This window comes from Chrysemys picta, chromosome 8 (assembly GCF_011386835.1).
Source record: "Chrysemys picta bellii isolate R12L10 chromosome 8, ASM1138683v2, whole genome shotgun sequence".
NCBI lineage: Eukaryota > Metazoa > Chordata > Testudines > Emydidae > Chrysemys > Chrysemys picta.
The window spans coordinates 88,574,566-88,594,075 of NC_088798.1; the positions used below are offsets into that span (position 1 = coordinate 88,574,566).

Genomic DNA, 19,510 nt, shown 5'->3' on the forward strand with positions numbered 1-19,510 from the left:
TGCATTAGCTGATGTTTCATAGTAGTTTTGAGAGAGACCAGGTGAGTGAGGTAATGTCTTTTATTGGACCAACTTCTGTTGGGGAGAGAGACAAGCTTTCCAGCCACGGAGCTTTTCCTATCTGGGAAAGGTACTCCCAGCATCACAGCTAAATGCAAGATGAAACAGATTGTTTGGCATAAGTAGTTAACACATATCATAAGGAACTATTCAAGATAAAGTGGTCCATTAACACCACTTGAACAGAGTGTATATAGCACCTTCTGTCTAAGGATCTCAAAGAGCTGTACAACCATTTGTGACTTGAGAAAGGATTTGACTTCACTCAGCAGCTGCGCCGCTGTGGGCCATGTCTACACTAGTGAGCTTACAGCTATACCAATGCAGCTGCGCTGCTGTTAAAATTGCTCGTGTAGCCACTCGATGCTGACACAAGAGCGCTCTCCCATCGACATAATTAAACCACCCCCAACGAGCAGCGATCGCTATGTCAGCGGGAGAGAGTCTCCCACCGACATAGCGCTGTCCACACCAGCACTTCTGTCAGTGTAACTCATATGGCTCAGGGGGATGTTCACCCCCCTCCCCATACCAGAGCAACATAATTTATACTGACAAGAGTGCTATTGTACCAGAGCCTTAGTGAAGATGCTCTTACACAGATGGGAGAGCGTCTCTTGTCAGTGTAGATAATCCACCTCCCTGAGAGGTGGTAGCTATGTCGGCAGGAGACGCTGTCCTGCTGACATAGTGCTGTCTACATGGAGGATAGGTCAGCATAACTATGTTGCTCAGGGGAGTAGATTTTTCACACCCTGGAGCAACATAGTTTTAATGATACAAGTCTGTAGTAGTGTAGACCTGGCCTTAGTCTCCCACCATGGTGCTCTGGGAGGGACTTGTCTTTCAGTCTGTCTCACTGAGAAGGAATGTTGTAAGCAGATTCTGCCATACCACCACCAATAATCCAATTGTCATAATGCACCATGCCGCTCCCATTTCAAGTCAATGGAAAGTCTCCCATTGGCTTCAATGGTACAGGAGCATAGTCACTGAATCCCAGTTCCATATTCAGAGGATGGACCAGGCTTTCTAACCTGTTTACATATTCATGTCTCCTGCTGCATCACAAGCAAGGAAAACACCCTTCAGCACTAGAGCTGCTGACATCTCCTGGAAAGCTTGAGAAAGACAATTTAAAACCAACCCTGTGTATCCCTTTTCTCTCCTTCTCCATGAAAGTGTAGGCATCACCTCTTCAGCGATGAATGCTCCACTCCCTGTGACCATCCTCATCTTGTGGCAGCCCCTCTCCAAATCAGTTATGTCAATTAGGCTACATCTACACTACGAGCAAGGCATGCAATTCCCAACTCTTGTACATATATTCATGCTAACTCTCAGGGCACTAATGCAAGGGTAAATAGCTGTGTAGCCATGGCAGCACAGGTGGTGGCAGCAGCAGCACAGCTCAGTCATGCTGAACACATTCCTACCGGTTTCAGGTGGATTTGTACTTGGCATGGCTAAGTTGTGCTGCCCCCATCACTGCCCAGGCTACCACGGCTACACACACACTCATGCTAGCCGGAGGACACCTAGTGCGAGTACGTGCATGTGTGCGGGGGGAGAAATCACACCAATAGCTCAGATGTAGCTAAAGAGATATTTCTGCATTGTCCCTTGGGTCAAATCAGCCTGATGCTAGAGACCAATTTTGCAGTCTCTCACTTGGATGGATGTCTGGATTCAGATCTACCCCTGCTCTGTTCTGCCAGAAGCCCAGCCGCTTCAGTGTTCCTAGTCATGCATCACAACTGAGGAAGACACATTCTGGATTGTTCACTCGGGTTTGGCTTTGCTCAAAAGTCCATTAACTTCAATCAAAAGTTGTGTCTCAATAAGAACTGAGTGAAACCTCAGTATAGACTTTGGCCCCTAGAAAAGAACATCTCTCTGACTTCCCAGAAGTATGACTCCCCCACTTTTATCCTCCCCCTCAAGGTCTGGACACTAGGAGACATGAGGATGTTCATGGCTAAAAAGAGCTTCTCCCAAGCACTGCTGGATTTGGGATTTCTTATTTTTAAATATATGGGCATGATTGGGAAATAGGAGAATTCACAATTGAAACAAACAAGACTGAGTTAGGGTGAAAACTGGATTGGAGGAGAAACGGTCACCTGCCACTCCAAATGCTCTGTGAGGCTGTTAGATGGAGGTAGAATTGGTGTTCAAGGCAGTCATGGTGGAATGGATTATTCCTCCTTTAAGAGCGTTAGTTGGATGACAGCAGAATCCACAGACTGCTGGTTGCATGGCATTTGGGGAAACTGCCAATGTAAAGTCAATGGGAGGCCCATAGGAGTTTGTGACTGTAAGCTAAGAAGGAGGATGGTTAAGTGTTTAGGGCATTAGCTTAGGACATGTGAGACTCAGCTTCAAGTCCCTGCTCTGCCACAGTTGTCCTTGTCGTTTGGGCAAGTCATTTTCCCTCAGCTTTTAAGATGTTGGTAATAGCACTGCCCTCTCTCAGAGATGTTGGGAGGATAAATATGTCAGACTATGAGATGCTATGGTAATGGGGGGCCATAAGTACCCAAGATAACTAAACTATGCTGCATTTATCTGTGACAACTATGCCTTTGTTGTCCATCTAGTGCACCTTTACATCTCTAATGACTTAAATGTCTTAACAGGCCAGCAGTGAGTTTGTGTTCATGGCAGATTGTCTCAGAAAACATACACAGTGCTCTCTCCGGGGCACTATTTTTGTTCTTTCTTGTAAGTAGATTTTTCCTTTATCTAACACAGTCGGTCTATCACAGTAGTTCTCAAACTTCATTGCACCGCAACCCCCTTCTGCCAACAAAAATTACTACATGAGCCTGGGCGGGCGTGGGCTGGAGCCCAAGCCCCACCACCTCAGGCTGACGCCTTTGGGCTTTAGTTTCAGCCATGGGCGGCAGGGCTCACGCTTCAGCTTCAGCCCCAGGCCCAGGCCCCTGTGAGTCTAACACTGGCCACGGCAACCCCATTAAAATGAAGTCTCGTCCCAACCCACACAATTGGAGAACTGCTGGTTCTAACATGACTATATGGTTGCTCTTTGTGTATGCAAAATCATTAACTGAGCAGCTTGTCTGGGGAAACAGTGCAAGAAAAAGGAAATCTTCTACTTCCTTATGTTCCTATTATTTCCTTGTAATTTATCATAACCATACAAGTTACTCTTGTTTTATTAAATGCAAACATAATTGTTGACAGTGCAGCTTGTTTTCTTACGTAAGCCATAATAGAGACGGGATCAGATAGATAAGAGACTGCAGCAGAGCGGAGGCTGGTACACTGTACAGAAAGTTACATGCCCATAAAAAACAAACCATCAAGCAGTCGTTTAATCAACTCATGCCATCTTCCTGGAAACAGTTAAGCTGTTCACCTAACACTGGAAGCAAGTCTGTTTCACTGCACTTCTTCTACATGCCCCTATAGTAAGTGTCAGGGTGGATTATCTACCCTGACTGCTGTGGAAGAACTTTGTGAGCCATGGGCTGGATTTTGTGTGTGCGTGTGTGTGTGTGTGTGTAGTGTAAAATTCAGGTCTGAACTCATGGCTGACTTCAAATTGCAAAACAGATAAAGGCAAAGAGGAGAGTAACTGTCACAGCTTCCCCTCTGCCCCATCCCAGTCAGTAAATGGTGTCAAGGAACTACCATTTACACAGCTGATTGGGTGGCTTGCTCACTTCTCTGCAGCAATTTCCATTTCACCTTCACCAAACTTTCCCACATCCCTCTGGCCCAACCCAGACGAGTGAGGTGGAGGGAGGAGAGACAGAGCAGCCCCCTTTGAATCACAAATGCCAGCCCTCCCTCCACAGAATGTTAGATCCCAAGCGAATCCAACCCAGCAAAGCCTCACGCACCCTGCGAACAAACATTTCCAAGTCTCTGCAGGAAGCTCCAGAGCTTTGCTGTCAGTTTGTATTCCCCTTCGTTAGAAAGAACGTCCTTTCTCTTTCTGAAAACCACCAGGAATTATGAGCAGTGCTAGCAGACCTATGAATTCAGCCACTTGTCAGCCTGTGACACCCACGCTCTGCTCTCTTCCCTGTTCATGCAGTTCAGATCACTGCATGCCTACTGTTACCCACATCAATAGCAGGGTATTGCTGCCACAACATAGGATGTTCTCCATTTCAAAGGCACATTCACGGAGTTTTGCAACAGGTAACTATGATGCATTTTGAAGTAAACTAAATTAGATTTTTTTTTAAATATCCCTGTGGCTGGCAAGGGGTTGGCATGGCATGCTCTGGAGATGCTTTATGAGTGACCTAAGCGATTCACATGGGACATAACACCTAGACCCTATGTTATTTTGGTAAATCTTACATTCAAAACAGTGAGACTTGATATTAAGGTACATAACTATGAGCTTTATTGATCACATCTACCCTGTAAGGCAGGGGTAGGCAACCTATGGCACACGTGCCGAAGACGGCATGTGAGCTGATTTTCAGAGGCACTCACACTGCCCGGGTCCTGGCCACTGGTCTGGGGGGCTCAGCATTTTAATTTAATTTTACATGAAGCTTCTTAAAACATTTTAAAAACCTTATTTACTTTACATACAACCATAGTTTAGTTAAATATCATAGACTTATAGAAAGAGACCTTCTAAAAACGTTAATGGATTACTGGCACGTGAAACCTTAAATTAGCGTGGATAAATGAAGACTCGGCACACCACTTCTGAAAGGTTGCCGACCCCTGCTGTAAGGGTATTCACACAGCAAACACTAAACTCCTACAATCCTCTCCCAGCATGCACTAAGCTCAGGGTAAAGCCTGGAATTAATTCTCATGGGGACAGTTTTTTCTTTGTTTGTCTCTAAAACCTTTGCAGTTCCTAAATCCTCATTTACACACAAAACTGCACTAGTTTAACTAGAATTGGCTTAAAAGATTATTTAGTTAAACTGGTAAACTGTTGCATGGGCACCCTTTAATCCATTTAAAGTGGTCTTGTATCTGATTTAAGAGTGTCCACAGAGGGGCTTGAACCCCTTTAACTAAACTTATTTTAAAAACACCCTTTTAGTTAAATGGATGCAATTTTGTGTTTAGAAGGGGCAACATTTTCAAAAGTTGAAGGGTCATTTAGGAGCTTAAATTCCATTGAATTTTAGTGAAAACAGGCTAAGTGCCTAAGTCACTTTAAAATGGGACTTAGGTTCCTAATTTACTTGGACACTTGAAACTTTTACTGGAGAACTAAGGATTAAGCAGATGATTTAATGAACCTGATTCCCTTCTCACACATGGGTATATCAGGAATAATTCAGATAAATCAATGGATTGACAGTGGTGTGAAAAGAAAATGTGTATATGGGCCTCATTCCAACATCTTATTAGCACTTTAAGGACACATGAGTTGCTTGGCTAAACAAACAGCAACCATGGAGAATATCGTACTAGTAACTGTTCACAAGTATTAGGAAGGGGTAAACATCAAGGAGGGAGAATGCATTAAATCACACATCTACAGGATGTCATTAAGAATCAAAATGTAGGCTATATATCAGGGCAAACTTCCTAACAGTGATGTGTAGGAGGCTGTTAGATAAAATCTCAAGGGAAATGGTGGACGAACGTCATTGGAGACACTTAAAACTAGACTAGATAAAGCTGTAGAGAACCAACTGTGGGGAAGAATCCTACCCTGGGCCCCAGCTGGAGAGTGAGAGGAGATTGGAACCAGACAGTTACTGGGCTTTATTCTCTCTAATTTCTGCAATACTAGGATAGCTGTATGCAGCATGTAAATTGGCCAGACCCTGGACATATACTGTTTTATACCAATTGAGAATCTGGCCCATTTTCCCCCTCAGAGCATTCAATGCTGAAGGAGTTAAGTGACTGGCTTCCTCAAAGTGTGGTGCCTACAGCTGGACAGTTCTGAAAGTACAATGGCTTTGAGAAAACTGGTGGAATTCAAACCTAGCACAATGGACATTTTCAAAGTGAGCCCCCCCCCGTAATCGAGAGACATAGAAAGGGGCCTGTCCTTGGTCTTTTCTTTGCTCTTGATTTTAACATTTGCTTCCTTTACTGAGTGCTGCAGTCTGAACCTGGGTGTTTGAGCAACAGGTTCCTGAACAGAATTCCCCTCCCCCCCCCCCCCCCCCCCCCGCCCATGACACAGCCAGGAATCAGATGGCAGCATGGGGGGAAGAAGGGGGAGAGGAGATCAGATTTCCACCGGGGCAGCTGCTATATCCTTCACCCATGAAAGCAGTTTCAAAGCCCAAAGCAGGCTGACAAAGACCTTTTGCTCAGCTGAGGAATGAAATAGACATATGGGGCTGGTTTGTTTGTTTGATATTTTATAACTAGAAACAGATTGCCAAGGGCACAGTGGAGTCTCCATGACTTGGAGTCTTTAAATCAAGGCTGTAGGAATTAAAAAAAAAAAATCCTCTAGTTCAGCCATAAACTGTTAGGCTACCTGCAGAAGATACCAGGTGCCATTCTATGGCCTGTTACACACGTTAGACTAGATGACCACAGTGGTCCCTTCAGGCATTTGGAAAAAAAAAAAATACACACACAACCCACACACACACACACACACACACACACAGAGGCGACTCTATATTCACATTGCTTTCTGCCCCTAAAGTGGCTTCATTTCAGAAGTCAGTGAAGTGATCTCTGTCTAGATAGGCAAGAAAGTGTGTAAACCACATGGCTATCTGGCAGGATGAAGCATTATATAAATAAAAGATGAACGTATCCAGGCTGGGATTTTCAAAGGCACCTAAGGGAGTTAAACACCCAAATTTGCGTTTTTAAGAAAAAGTCAGGACACCTGCAGGAGGGCTTAAACACAGGGACATCTGGTCACCCTATGCATGAGCAGTTAAATATTGGAACCAACTTCATGGGGCTTGATTGCTCTTCCAAACATTCTCTTTACCTCTGGTCTTTCATGGTGTGTAGCTCTCATAGCCAGAGGGTCCCAGAGCAGTAGGAACAGCTGCATTTCCTAGGGTTTAAGGGCTGATTTACCACTGATTAGTGCCAAATTCCCTTTTGGTCCACTTGGATACTTATCCTGGGAAAGGTTTCTCATGGAGAATGACAGAGGGACAGATTCAGCTAAGGTGTAAGCCAGTTTTTGCCATGTACCTCCTGGCCCAGGGCCCTGATGGCTGGTAGTTCACCTGGGAAAGAGGCTGGAGCAGATGCAATCCACCCTACCAGGGAAGTGGGCAGTGCTGGCTAGACGGAGGGCACCAATGTGTGCCTACTTTCACAGCTTTCACCCTGCCCCCAAAACTACCACCTGACCTCTCTTGGATAAACACTCTCCTGTGGGGTGGGAGGGGAAGATCAGGACCTCTTTGGCCCAAAGACATGTAATTTACATCTCCCTGCTCATGTCTTAGTACATCCCCCACTCCCAGGCAGACTGGCACATGGCTTTCATCCTCCTAACTAGAGCATGGGGTATCATAACTCTCAGCACTCACATATCACTCTGCACCAGTAAAGCCCTTGTAAAGATTAATTCATTAAGCTTTGTAAACATCCTAGGGAGGGAGGCGATTATGGTCGTTGCCACTCTCCAGAGGAGGAAGCTGCCCTATTAACATCTCCTTTTTCCATCCCACTGGATTAACAGTTGACAAACAGTTAAACATCTGATTTCTGTCAGGCAACAGGTGCAATACGGAAGATGTCCAATTGCCCACCAGATGTCAGATCCTCTACAAAGGAAGAGAGCTGTCCTGGAATATTTCGCCTGTGTAAAAATCTTGTCCTGCTTTCCACACAGAGCTCCCCTATGTAAGTGAAAGGCTGGGAGAGGGCTGTCAGTACTTCTTCACAATACCTTTAAAGAACAGCTGACCCCAAGCATTCCACAGAAGAGCAATCCTCTGTCTAATCCATCTCCATAGCACCAGTCTAGGCTCTGGATCTCATCTGCCTCTCTTCCTTCCATTTTGCAGCCTCTGCCTCTTCCTTAAGAATAGTTGCATGAAGCCAACAGCTTTCCCTGCTGTCCTTTTCAGCTGAGTTTTGTGCTGTTGAAAGGCTCTAGAATCACAACCACGGAGGCCAAAGTCCACTAGCCACAGAGTAAGTACAACAAAGGCAGTGGCAGAGGAAGCTCCCCTCCCACCCACTGCCCTATCATCACCCCTGCCCTGAAGGGATCACCCTAGAGTGTTAAGAGCAGTGCAGTCTCTATGGCCAATTCAGTCCTCAGAATCTTTTCATTTGCTCCCTGGCTTGCCCACCCCCTCAACATCGCAATCACACAGTGTGGTGCAATTGTGGTTTCTTGTGTTGGAGAGTTATGCCTTTGGGTGGGGATTAACAAACAGCATTTACAAGTCATTTTTTCCTTGGTGGCTCTTGTCAAAGCCACTCTGTCTGCAAGCACCTGGCTGTCAACCAAATTTGCCAGGTTGGTGCCCACATAGGAGTGGAGCCTTTGGAGCCAAGAGGAGCAAAAGGATCCTTCAGGCTCCAGCAAGGCATGTGAAGACCCCCCCAGGAGCAGCCACTCCTATCCGTGGGCAGGCATTTGAGAGATGCCCCATATGCTGCAAACATTTCTGAAAAAGAGTATTTGCCCTTGGTGGTAACAGAATTTCAAGGTATTCCATCTGTGCTGGGGGACATCCAGCACATCACACCAGCAAATGGGACACTGGATGGCTAAAATGTCCCATTTTTTGCTTTGCTAAGCTCCATGGGCCTGCTTCTGATACCTTTACTCCAGCTAGTAGCACCTTACTGAGTCATCCTGCTGATTTCAGTGGGACTGCTAGAGGAGTAAGGTATCACTTGACATAGGGAAGGGTGCCGGATTCTGTGCTCATGCAATGTAGCTGGGCTCACTTATCTTCTTATAAATGCTTAGTTTAACATTGCACAAAACCTAATAAAAATGGTAGTCCTGGCCACAAAGCAAAGCTCCAAGGAAAAGTCTAAAGTGTAGTGTAGTGCCAGGGGATGAAGTGGGGGAGGTCTAACCCCTGCCTGAAGTTGTTGCTTTTTATTCTCTCTTTCCAGACACTTTTACATGTGCTGTCTGGAAATTCTCAGTGAAGTATACTTTTAAACAGGGTTTTTTTTTATTATTATTAAAAGGAAACAATTTCCTTCTTCAAATACTGGTTTCTTTCTTTTATTCACCCTCCCCCTTGATTATTTACAATGAATCACTGGTGCCATTTTATATCCAAATCCTCAGCCAGTTTAAATCTTTCTTGTGTGTGTCTTTTTCTTGCAGATTTTTCAGCTTCTATAGCCTGTGTCTTATGCAGGAAGTCAAACTAGATCAGGCCTGCACAACTCGTAAAGCAACGAGGGCCATATTACTCCAAAGAAAACAGCTGAGGTCTAAACACCCCCCCCCCCTGAGCGCCGCCAACACCCCCCCCCCCCCCCGCGCCACCCAGCCCTCCCTGAAATACAACACCCCCCTCAGGTGCCACCCACCCCATGGAAACAACCCCCCCCCAGTGCTGCCAAAATACACCACCCCCAGCGCCACCTGCCCCACAGAAACAAACCCTCCTTCCCCAGCGCCACCCCACCGAAACAGCAGTATTGAACCTCGGTAAGTTGTTATAGCGGGCCCCTAAGGTAGTATAATTAAGGTAAAAGAAAAATGTCTTTTTGCTAGAAGTAGAATAAGATCTTCCCCCCCACTTTGTAATCAATTCCCTGTTGAATGAATGAGGTGTGAATGAGGCAGGCACCTCCTGACAGCTGCAACCCTTGGAAAGAGCAGGGCTGGCTCTAGGATTTTTGCTGCCCCAAGCAAAAACATTTTTGGCTGCCCCCCCTTTTTTTTTCATGCCCCTCTGCCCCCGGCCCCGCCCCAACTCCACCCCTTCCAAACCCCTTCTCCAAATCCCCAGCCCCACCTCCTCCCCCAGCGTGCCGCATTTCCCCCCCCCCCCCCCATTGCTTCCTGCGGGCCCCCCGCGACCTCCCACCCTAGCTCACCTCTGCTCCGCCTGCTCCCCCGGGCGTGCTGCCGCTCCACTTCTACCCCCTCCCTCTCTCAGGCGAGGGAGGGCGGAGAAGCAGTGCATTCAGGGGAGCAGACGGAGCAGAAGTGAGCTAGGGTCGGGGGGGTGCAGGAAGTAACGGGGGAGGGGGGTAGAAGAACCGCTCCCCGCTCCAGCTCACCTCCGCTCCACCACCACCGCCTCCCCCGAGTGCCCGCCGCTCGGCTTCTCCTCCCTCCCTCCCAGCCTTGCCGCGCACAAAACCACTATTTCATGCAGCAAGGCTGGGAGGGAGTGGGGAGAAGCGGAGCGGAAGCGCGTTCAGGGGAGCAGGCGGAGCGGAGGCGAGCTGGGGCGGCGGGGGCACTATTTCCCCATACCCTGGAGTTGGCGCCTATGATGGCCGGCGCCAGATTGCCGCCCCTAGAAATGTGCCGCCCCAAGCACCTGCTTGTTTTGCTGGTGCCTGGAGCTGGCCCTGGGAGAGGGGATGGGAGCCAGATCAGATCAGAACAGGTCAGCCACCGATTCACCACTCGCCTACTCAGCCCCCCTCCTTCACCCGCCGCTTGCCTACTCATCCCCCCACGGGCCGCACAGTGAGCCCACCTACTCAACCCCCGTGGGCCGCACAGTGAGCCCACATGGGCCGCATGCGGCCCCCGGGCCACATGTTGTGCAGGCCTGAACTAGATGATCTCTATAGTCCCCTGTGACTTTATGATCTCTGGATGAAATTCTGGATCCGAAGTCAATGGTAAAACTCCCATTGACTTAAGTGGGGCCATGGCTTCACTCTATGCATCTATGTTCTATGGAATCTATTTTCTGAACAATAGTTACCCACCAAAAAAGGATGAAACTCTTTGGATCAAATTTTTCAGAAAAGGAATGAAAAGACTGGGCATAAATCAGCATGGCAGTAGGCCAATTTACATCAGCTGAGCATCTGGCCATCATCTTTGCATATAGCACAAAAGGTATCCATTACCAATGGGATGGTTTATCTGGGAACCAAAGAGTACATTAGAGTTTCACCAAAATCTTCCCTGTTCTATAAACTATGTGTTCTCACAATCAGGTTCCAAGGGGATTGTGACCATTTCCCCTTTCTTCATGGGTATGCTGGGAAGCAGGGCTCAAAACATAGGAGAGGTTGGCCAAACCTCTCTTACGAGATGGTATCACAGTATGGAAGAGGCTAAGAACCCCTGTTAAAGACAAACATTTCATGCATCAAGTCATAGAATAAAAAGGATTTCAGCAGAATGTACATTTTGCAACTTGTCACAGCAGACATCTCATTTTGGCTTCCCAGGCCTTTGCTAAGCCTGGAGTCCAGCTCTGAGTTATTGAAACCCATCCCCCTCTGCCCCTCAAAAGAGAGGGTTTAAAGTAACAACATTTTGCAAAACGAACACATGTGAAAAGAAACATTCCGCCACTTCACCCGATCTCAGTGAAATCAGCTGCTTTTCAAACCTTTCACCCCTAAAGAAAATTTGATGATGGAAACAAGAACAGCTGTAACCAGTGCAGCAATAAAGTGGGCCTGTGTTTCAGCAGATTTCAATAAATATTTAATCTGCAAACTTTCTAAAAGTTTAGACTTGTATGAAATCAAACTGGATCCCTTCCTGCTGCTGCATTAATTACAGATCTAGGGCCCAATCCTGTACATGCTTGCTCAGCCAGCAAGTCCCACCAAACTCTATGCATCCTGTCATGAGGGAGGACTACTCAGATGAGGAAGAGGATCCCAGAGCAGGCCACCAGGAAATCGTAACTTATCTCTGCAAGGTGCTTTATGTATTCATTTGAGGGGAAAACAGCAGGACCTTTGTTGATGCCTACACTACTAGAGTGGCTGATTTGACATTTAAAGGGACAAGGTCAAAATTTGTCCAATTCACATTTTATGGACATAAGTGTTATAGTCTGAAGTCTTCTAGAGTTTACAGGCTAAATTCAGAGGTAAGGTGATGTAATAATTCTCACAATAACCCTGTGAGGGAGTTAAGTCCCTATTATACCAATAGAAGAAGATGACAGGACTTGCCAAAGGGGGAGGAAGTCTGTGTCAGAGCCAGGAGTTCTGATTCACTATCTACCTCCACTCTGTTAAAGCCCATCAAGAGGACTGTGGTTGAACTCAAGCTGATAATCTGAATTAAAAGTGGAGTTGCTGTGTCTTCACAGCTATTTTAAGCAGAGTTAGCGAACCTGAATTAAGTACACACTTTTTGGGGGGTAGTAGACATATCCTTTGACTCTTCCAATGTGCAACATCTGTGTTCTGTGCTCCTGGCACCAGACTACATTCAAATTAGTGTGTAGCACCTTACAGAGGTGGGAATTTTCTCACATCAACTTTGGGCATGGCACAGTACAGGATCTGTTCCTTATTATCAGCAAAGCCCCTACTGTTTGCTAGTTGGCTTTAAGGGAGCCTACTTAGCGGATGAAGCAGACTACTGAGATAACTGATGGTGCAGAGCCAGGCAGTGGGATCCACCCAGACAGTGGGGACTGCTAGCCGAGACAAAAATGCCAGCTGCCTGCCCAGCCCCTCTTTAAAGTACAGCATCAGATCTGTCTCCATGGGAACTGTAATAAGGGCAGGACTTCTCTTTACCATCTCAAACCGAGAAGAAAAAAAATTAAGAAAATAATGAGCCTCTCCACAGTGATGTGACTCTGAGCAAACTGAGTCAGAGCAGCTGGAATGAGCAAATGCCTTTTTGTTGCCCCATGCTGTCTCTTTGCTTTGCTTACTCTAAGCTTGGATGAATTCTTTGCAAGATAACAGGTCCAGCACTTGCTGCTGTGAATCATGTTGCTGCAGCATAAACCTTGAGCACTAGCGGGTCTGCACTCTAGTCTTGCTGACTGTGACTGCAGCTTTGCACTGGTTTTTTTTTTTGGCTGGACGTCTCTTGCACCCTACCAAAGATCAATGTGGGCCACCAAGTCAGAGATGTGCAAGGGAGAGGATGGGGAGTCAGAGTGGATGTGGGAACGGGAGGATGGGTGTACAAGCCTGACAGTCCAGGTGTGATTTTCAGAGATGCTGAGCCCACGCAGCTCTGATTAACTTGAGTTGGAGCTGTGGGTGTGGAGCCCCTCTGAAAGTCAGGCCATATGATGAGGGGTACAGCAGAGTGGGGTGGAGTGAGAAAGAATGTGTGGCTATGCCAGCAGAATGCTGAGCACAGAACATGTATGTAAGCCCTGTGAAATACAGGGCCTGATCCACAGAATATAAAAAAAAACCTCAATAGAAAGACTCCTGTTGTTGCCAATGAATGGGCTTTGAATTCAGCCCATGCTGCACGAAACAAACATTTTAAACTGGAAAGATTCATAAAAGTAATTAAAAATAAGCATTTCCAAGTCAGACTGCAGCAGGGATACAAGGGTGAAATCATTCCTGAGCAGGGGGCCAGCACAAGGCCTATTGCCATTTCGCTCCCCCCAAAAGCCTTCAAAATAGGGCATGAGTGGGGCTGCAGTGGTGCATCTGCTTCATGGTGCCCCTCTGCATTGGGTAATTTTCATCCCTAGAGAACAGCTGTCACCCTGCACCCAGCCTCCATCACTGCTACTTGCTGATTGCACCTCCTGCTATTTTCTGTAATTGTTTCCCTAATTACATAAAGCTGGCAAAGTTCAATTTGTCTTTTCCTCAAAGTAATTTGCTTTCCACTGTACACTGCTGGATTCGTCTCCCAGTGTAACCCATGTGTCTGCAGCCACTATTATTCATTTGGATTCACCCCACCCATCCCAAATGAAATTTGTTAAAACAATAAGTTTAATGAAATTACACAATATGACCAGATTAAAGTCAGCTGCTTCAAAAAATATGGGAGTCAGTTTCATTTTAGCCAAGCTACTGACTGTCCATTCTCCACCTCCTGGGGAGGTAACGCACTGCATCATGAGGTGCAGTCTGATAACACTGGTGCAACGTGGAGAACCAAGGCATTTGCAGTGGAAGGTGTCATGAGACTAAAGGGCTCCCCAGGGAACAGAGACTAACAAGGAGATGGGGGGGCGGGGGGGAAGAGAGAAATAGAGACCATTGCAGTATTTATTTTTAGCATGAAAATGTATCAGACAGGATATTGCCACAAGTCCCCTTGACTTCCATTGAGCATATGGGTCTAAACCTACCCCTAACAGTGTGGCACTAATTTACACCAGCTGCAACTGTGGCTCTAGGTGTGTAAGAGATTATGTGGAATAGTAGTAGTCACAGTTGATAGGTCACAAGCCAATTAACTGGACACCTTCCTACCTTTTAGAATCCACTTTTTGCAATAATCCAACTCAAAAATTACTACCACCATGCATGTTATTTTCCTACATAAGCCCTAAAGGAGAGGGCATCAGCTAGATGAGAGCAGAGCGGAGGCAAAGAAAGGGTGTGAGTTAAAATAGAGTTGCTCTGTCTTTTGATAGTCAGTTATTGTGTAATGGAGGGAGTATTTCCATTTCTCCTAATTCTTGTATTCTTGTCCTACTGCCTTTCTAAGCAAGGTTTTTTCCAGCAATAGTGACAAAATCCAAAATAAGGTTTCTAAATAGCCATCTGTCTTTGTTTAATTTCAATATACAGCACATTTCCCTAGAGCCATGGTACTTGGAATCTGGGGACCTCTGAGACCAGATTTGTTTTTAAGTTTGAGACATTACCTAAAGAGCTGAACAAAGGAACATAAGTATTGTCACAGTGGCTCATACCATGATCCCTTTAATCTACTATCCTGTCTGACAATGGCCTGTACCAGATGCTTCAGAGGGAGGTGCAAGAAAATCTGAAGTGGATAATTATGGAATAGTCAGAGAAGCTTCTTCCTAACCCCAAGGAGGGTAGTGATGGAGTTATGCCCTGGAATATGATGGTTTATAGGCATGATAGGTTAAACTAGCTAGGATTACAATTGCGGGAGGTATTATTCATATAAATCATTACTAAACTCTTTGGGCTAGATGTTCCACTGGTTTAAATTAGCACAATTCCATTGAAGTCAATTGAAATTATGCAGATTTACATCAGCTGTGGATCTGGCTCCTTGAATCCTACTAAAGTCTTTGCTCAATAACAGTTTGACACTGAGTTCCACAGGCTTACAATGAGTCACGAGAAGAAGTTTAAACTTTATTGGTTTAACCAAGTGACCCCTCTTTACTGGGCTATGTACAGATAAAGGACAGTCCCTGCCCCAAAGAGCTTACAATCAAGGGTGTTGCTTCTGTCACCTTTATTCATGTTGGTTAGTACCTGACTCTGCAAGCTGTCCTGTAGATTTCCAAGGGACAACTCATGGAGTGCAGGACAACATGAATAAGGGTAGCACATGAGATCCCAAATAGGGACAAGTGGTGACAGGTGGATGTAGACCATAATGTGTGTGTGTGGGGGGGGGGGGTGAAACGACAACACACCAGGGCAATGGATACAGGAATAGAATTAGCACCATGTACTGTTTGGAGACTTCCTAGGGTATTTTGAATAAATGAGCAAGACATAAAAGTGAGAAGATAAGTCGTTGTTTACAAAACCATGAGGATCAGAGACAGATCTGTCCCTAGCAATAGACTATTTAAAGAAAATTAACAAGATAATCAAATCATTAGTTAAAAACCAACTAACATGTGTAGTGTATGCACATTTTTCTATGAGACAAAGGATATAGTGCTAACTGCTGAGGATAGCACGAGTTCCCCCTCCTGGAGGGAATGCTACAGGGAAATGTGATCAGTGGTCCTTTCAGCTTTTAAAGGCGAGAAGAGATGCAGCAGCCAAGCCTGTTTGTGGGCTTTAGGTGCTGTACAATGTGTACTCTTCAGTTCTTGGATATTTCACAGCCTTATGCAGAATGCAAGGCTACCTTCATTAGAGAATTAATCTCAGACTGCAGCCAGTTCCTTGGAGTGGATTTGGGAACAGTCATCATTCAGAAACAATAAAACCTAGTAACCTTTATCAAACCACTGCACAGCCTCCCCTATCCCCAGCAATAGCAGTCAACTACCAGAGTGACTGAGTAATTACATCCTTCCTTGTCCCCACCTTAAACACAAGATAATATTCACAGAAAGCTTTGTCCACTCCCTTCCATAAAATAAGAGAAATTAAGTCATAATGACATCACATGCTCCAGAGCCAACCCAAGCCAGCTGCCACGGCTTCATTTTGGTGCTCAGACCTGATAAACTAGGGCTTATCTTCTGCTGGCTGCACTGATGCAGCCAAAAACTGCAGCTGCATGTTTTAATTCCTCAGGACTTTATGAAGTTTCCACGGGGGGGAAGTTTGTTTTGGAGCCATGAAAGATGCCTCTGTGGTTAAAGAAAACTGCCAGTTCAAACTCAAACTCTCTCAAGCTGCTCTCCAGAAGGGGCTCCTCGTGATCCAGTTATTCAGTCTCTCACAAAGACAACGTCCACAGAAGGAGACAGTCACTCTCTCTTCCCCACAGGCAGATCCATGAAGTGGCCATGCTCTTAGGACATGACCCAAAGCCCACTGGAGTGAATGGAAAGATTCCCACATGGCTTTAGTTCGGGTCCTTGGTGATGTAGAGTCGGACTAGGAGGAGAGCACTAAACCCTTCCTTCAGTCACAGGAGTTTGCAATGAGCACAGGTTTGCCCGATAGCATCCAAGCGCCATGGAAAGCCCTTCTCAGTGGATGTGACTGTCAAAGCAGAAAGCTGTTTTAATTCCAATAGCGCCATTACTCACCAGAAAACATTGCTCTTTCCAGCAAACTACAGCAATTCTAATACAAACCTACTTAAATGAAGGTTACCAACTTCAGCAGAGCCCAGCAAATCCCTCTCTCTGCACACACTCCTTGATACACCATCCCTATTCTTTACCTCTGCTGCTAGTTGGCAGATAACAGTCATAAGTACCTCTCACCTTCAGATGGAGAATTACTAACTATTCCAGCTGACTGAAAAGAATATCATTAATATCGACACATTCAGTGACATCAAGTCAAGGGTACCAGGAAAGGTTGCTATAACAATTGCTATAACCTGGGAGGCACATGGACACTATGGTGATCGAAGGCTGTACAAAATGATGGCTAGAGAGATCTCCTAGTACATGCCATATAAAGTTGTACTTTCCACCTTCTACTGCTTTGCTATTTAAGCAAGTCTTCTGGCACCATATAAGCAATAGACTGGATTTGTAGGAGTTTGTGCCCAAAATTATAGACACTGCACATGTAGTTGTAGGCATTTGCACAATCACTAGTTAGACAGTTTTCCCTATGCATGTACAATCACTACAACAGTAATTTTACAAGCAAATTATGTACATGAATTTTTACATGTGCAATTCTATAAACCTTGACCAATGAGATCAGACAAAATTAGATAAATTCTTTCTTGGTGTAACTCCACTGACTTCATTTGGTTTACCTGGCAGATAAATTTGGCCCATGAAGCTTAGAGATTTAAGAATTACACTAATATACAAAGTCTGGACAGTTAGATTTTGAAATTGCACATTGATAGTAATTATCTTCCAAACATGTGGCGATTTGCTATTGTAACCTCAAAATAATAAACTTGGCCAGGTAACACATGCTGTGGTATCTAGCAGGTAATCAGAGATTAGTAACATCATGGTTGTTCAGAATACACCCTATCAAACAGTCATACCGAAAAGTATTCCACTGAGCCCCTCCGACTAAAAGCACGTGTCCCCTCTGGGGTGTTTTGAGCAGAGAGGGCAACATGTTGCAGTGGGTTAACCGTTAGCCAGTCTTGGACAAAGTGCATCTACAGATGCAATATTTTAAGACCAGGAACAACGGAGAGCCCTTAAAGGCATTTACTCCGTTGCCTATGGCATTCTGATCAAGGACAGCGCCCTCCCTCACGGCTCAGCTACACCTCCTGCTTCAGCTGCAAGGAAATCAACCTGCGTTTAGGGCTTCGCAGCCTCCGAGAGCAAAGCGATGCACCAACTCCGCAACGTTAGGCTCAAATAAGAATAGAAGCCGGAGCTCAAGAAAGAGGGAGACGCCTTCTCTCCAACTCCAGTGTCACTGCTGATTAGTGGCAAGGGGGAACCGTGGCCCCCTTTTCCTAGGGCTTGCACCAGCCAGTCATCTCCCTACTCTCTGTCCAACTAGAACGGGCCACTTCTCCACACAGTCTGGGCACTATTGGTGCCAGAGCCGTCTCCTCTACAGCTCCTGCTAGGTGGACCAGCCTTCCCCTAGTTCTCCGCTTCATTGAGCCTAGCCCTGCTCTCAAACGCCGGCTGAAAACATCGCCTGGCTTGTGCTTCTTTCGTTGCTCTCTGCCTCGGTCATGATTTCTCTGTATTGATCTCCTGAAGTGAATCAATCGGGGGATTCGCGCGTGGTTCGGAATCGGAGCTACACAGCGGAGTTGTCTTGCCGCAACTCTTGGAGGTGGAAATGCCCTAGGAGCGCACGGGCTCTGCGCCCTTCCCGGGCCGGTGGGAGCCGCCCTCCCCACGGAGGACGGCTTGTTTGTGCCTCAGTGTGAAAGGGACGCGGAACTGACACGGCAGGTGGCGAAGTTCAAAGTCTGCCCCCGTGGGAGAGCTCCTGTCCGCCGCACCCCACAGACCCGCCACCCCAAGGCTAATTCGGAGCACGTGCCCCGGACAGACTCCGCCGCTGCCTCCGGAGCCACTCCGGCCCCACACCCAGCGCCGCATCCCTGCCCCTCCGGCGCGCGCGGGCCAGGGGCAGACGGAGAAAGCCCGACGGCCCTTCGCGCACCCCGGGGGGCAGGTCTCCGCGGGCCGGGCGCTCTATCATGGCCCCCGGCGGGATCGCTGCGGGAAGGGGATGCACCCCGGGCAGGGCAGCGGCTCCTTACCATTGCCGTGTGCGCAGCCTGGCCCCCCGGGGCATGGCCCAGCTCCCTACGAGGCTGTCCGCATCCTCCCGTCGGCTGGCTGCCTCTCCGGGTGCCGGGCACCGCCGCGCTCCCGGGCCGGTCCCAGAGCCCGCTCCCCTAGCAGGCGCCTCTCGCTGCCCGCTGGCCCCGGTCCCGGCCAGCCACGAGCGCACGGACGAGCAGCTTCCCCGCCGCCTGAGCGCGTCGCCGGTCCCCGGGCTGCCTAAGTCCTGGCTGCTCCGGTGCCGCCTTTCAAACCCAGCCACCCGCGGCGCGGCCAATCAGCGCCGGCCCGCGGCCTCCCCCGCCGCGCTCGCCGGCTGAGCGAGGGAGGAGCCGGGAGGCGCGGGGCAGGCGGGACCGCAGCGGCCAGGGCAGTGACGGTGCGGAGCGGGCATCGCGCACTCAGCCGTGTCCTCAATGCTCCAGCCGGGCCCGAGGGACGGGACCCTCTCGCTGCGAGTCCGGAGAGTGTCAGTCTTCTCAGCTGTCACACTGCCGGGTCATTGTCCGGCCCGGGGGAAGTCCCTGCCTGCCTGCAGCGTCCTGCGGACAGCTTGGCACTTG

General features: G+C 47.4%; 1 protein-coding gene across 11 annotated transcripts in view; it reads right to left on the reverse strand.

The window, feature by feature from the left end:
* HTR4 (5-hydroxytryptamine receptor 4) overlaps positions 1–19,237 on the reverse strand; it is a 237,125-nt gene extending 217,888 nt beyond the window's left edge. For 4 of the 11 annotated variants that reach the window (XR_010590072.1, XR_010590075.1, XR_010590073.1 and 1 more), the window contains exon 1: positions 18,923–19,228. The gene's annotated coding sequence lies outside the window, so the exon portion shown is untranslated. Of the gene's footprint in view, positions 1–18,922 lie in introns of all 11 variants that reach the window. The other 7 variants (XM_005298011.3, XM_005298012.3, XR_010590077.1 and 4 more) reach the window with 6 other exon arrangements.
* Between the last annotated feature and the right edge of the window lie 273 nt (positions 19,238–19,510).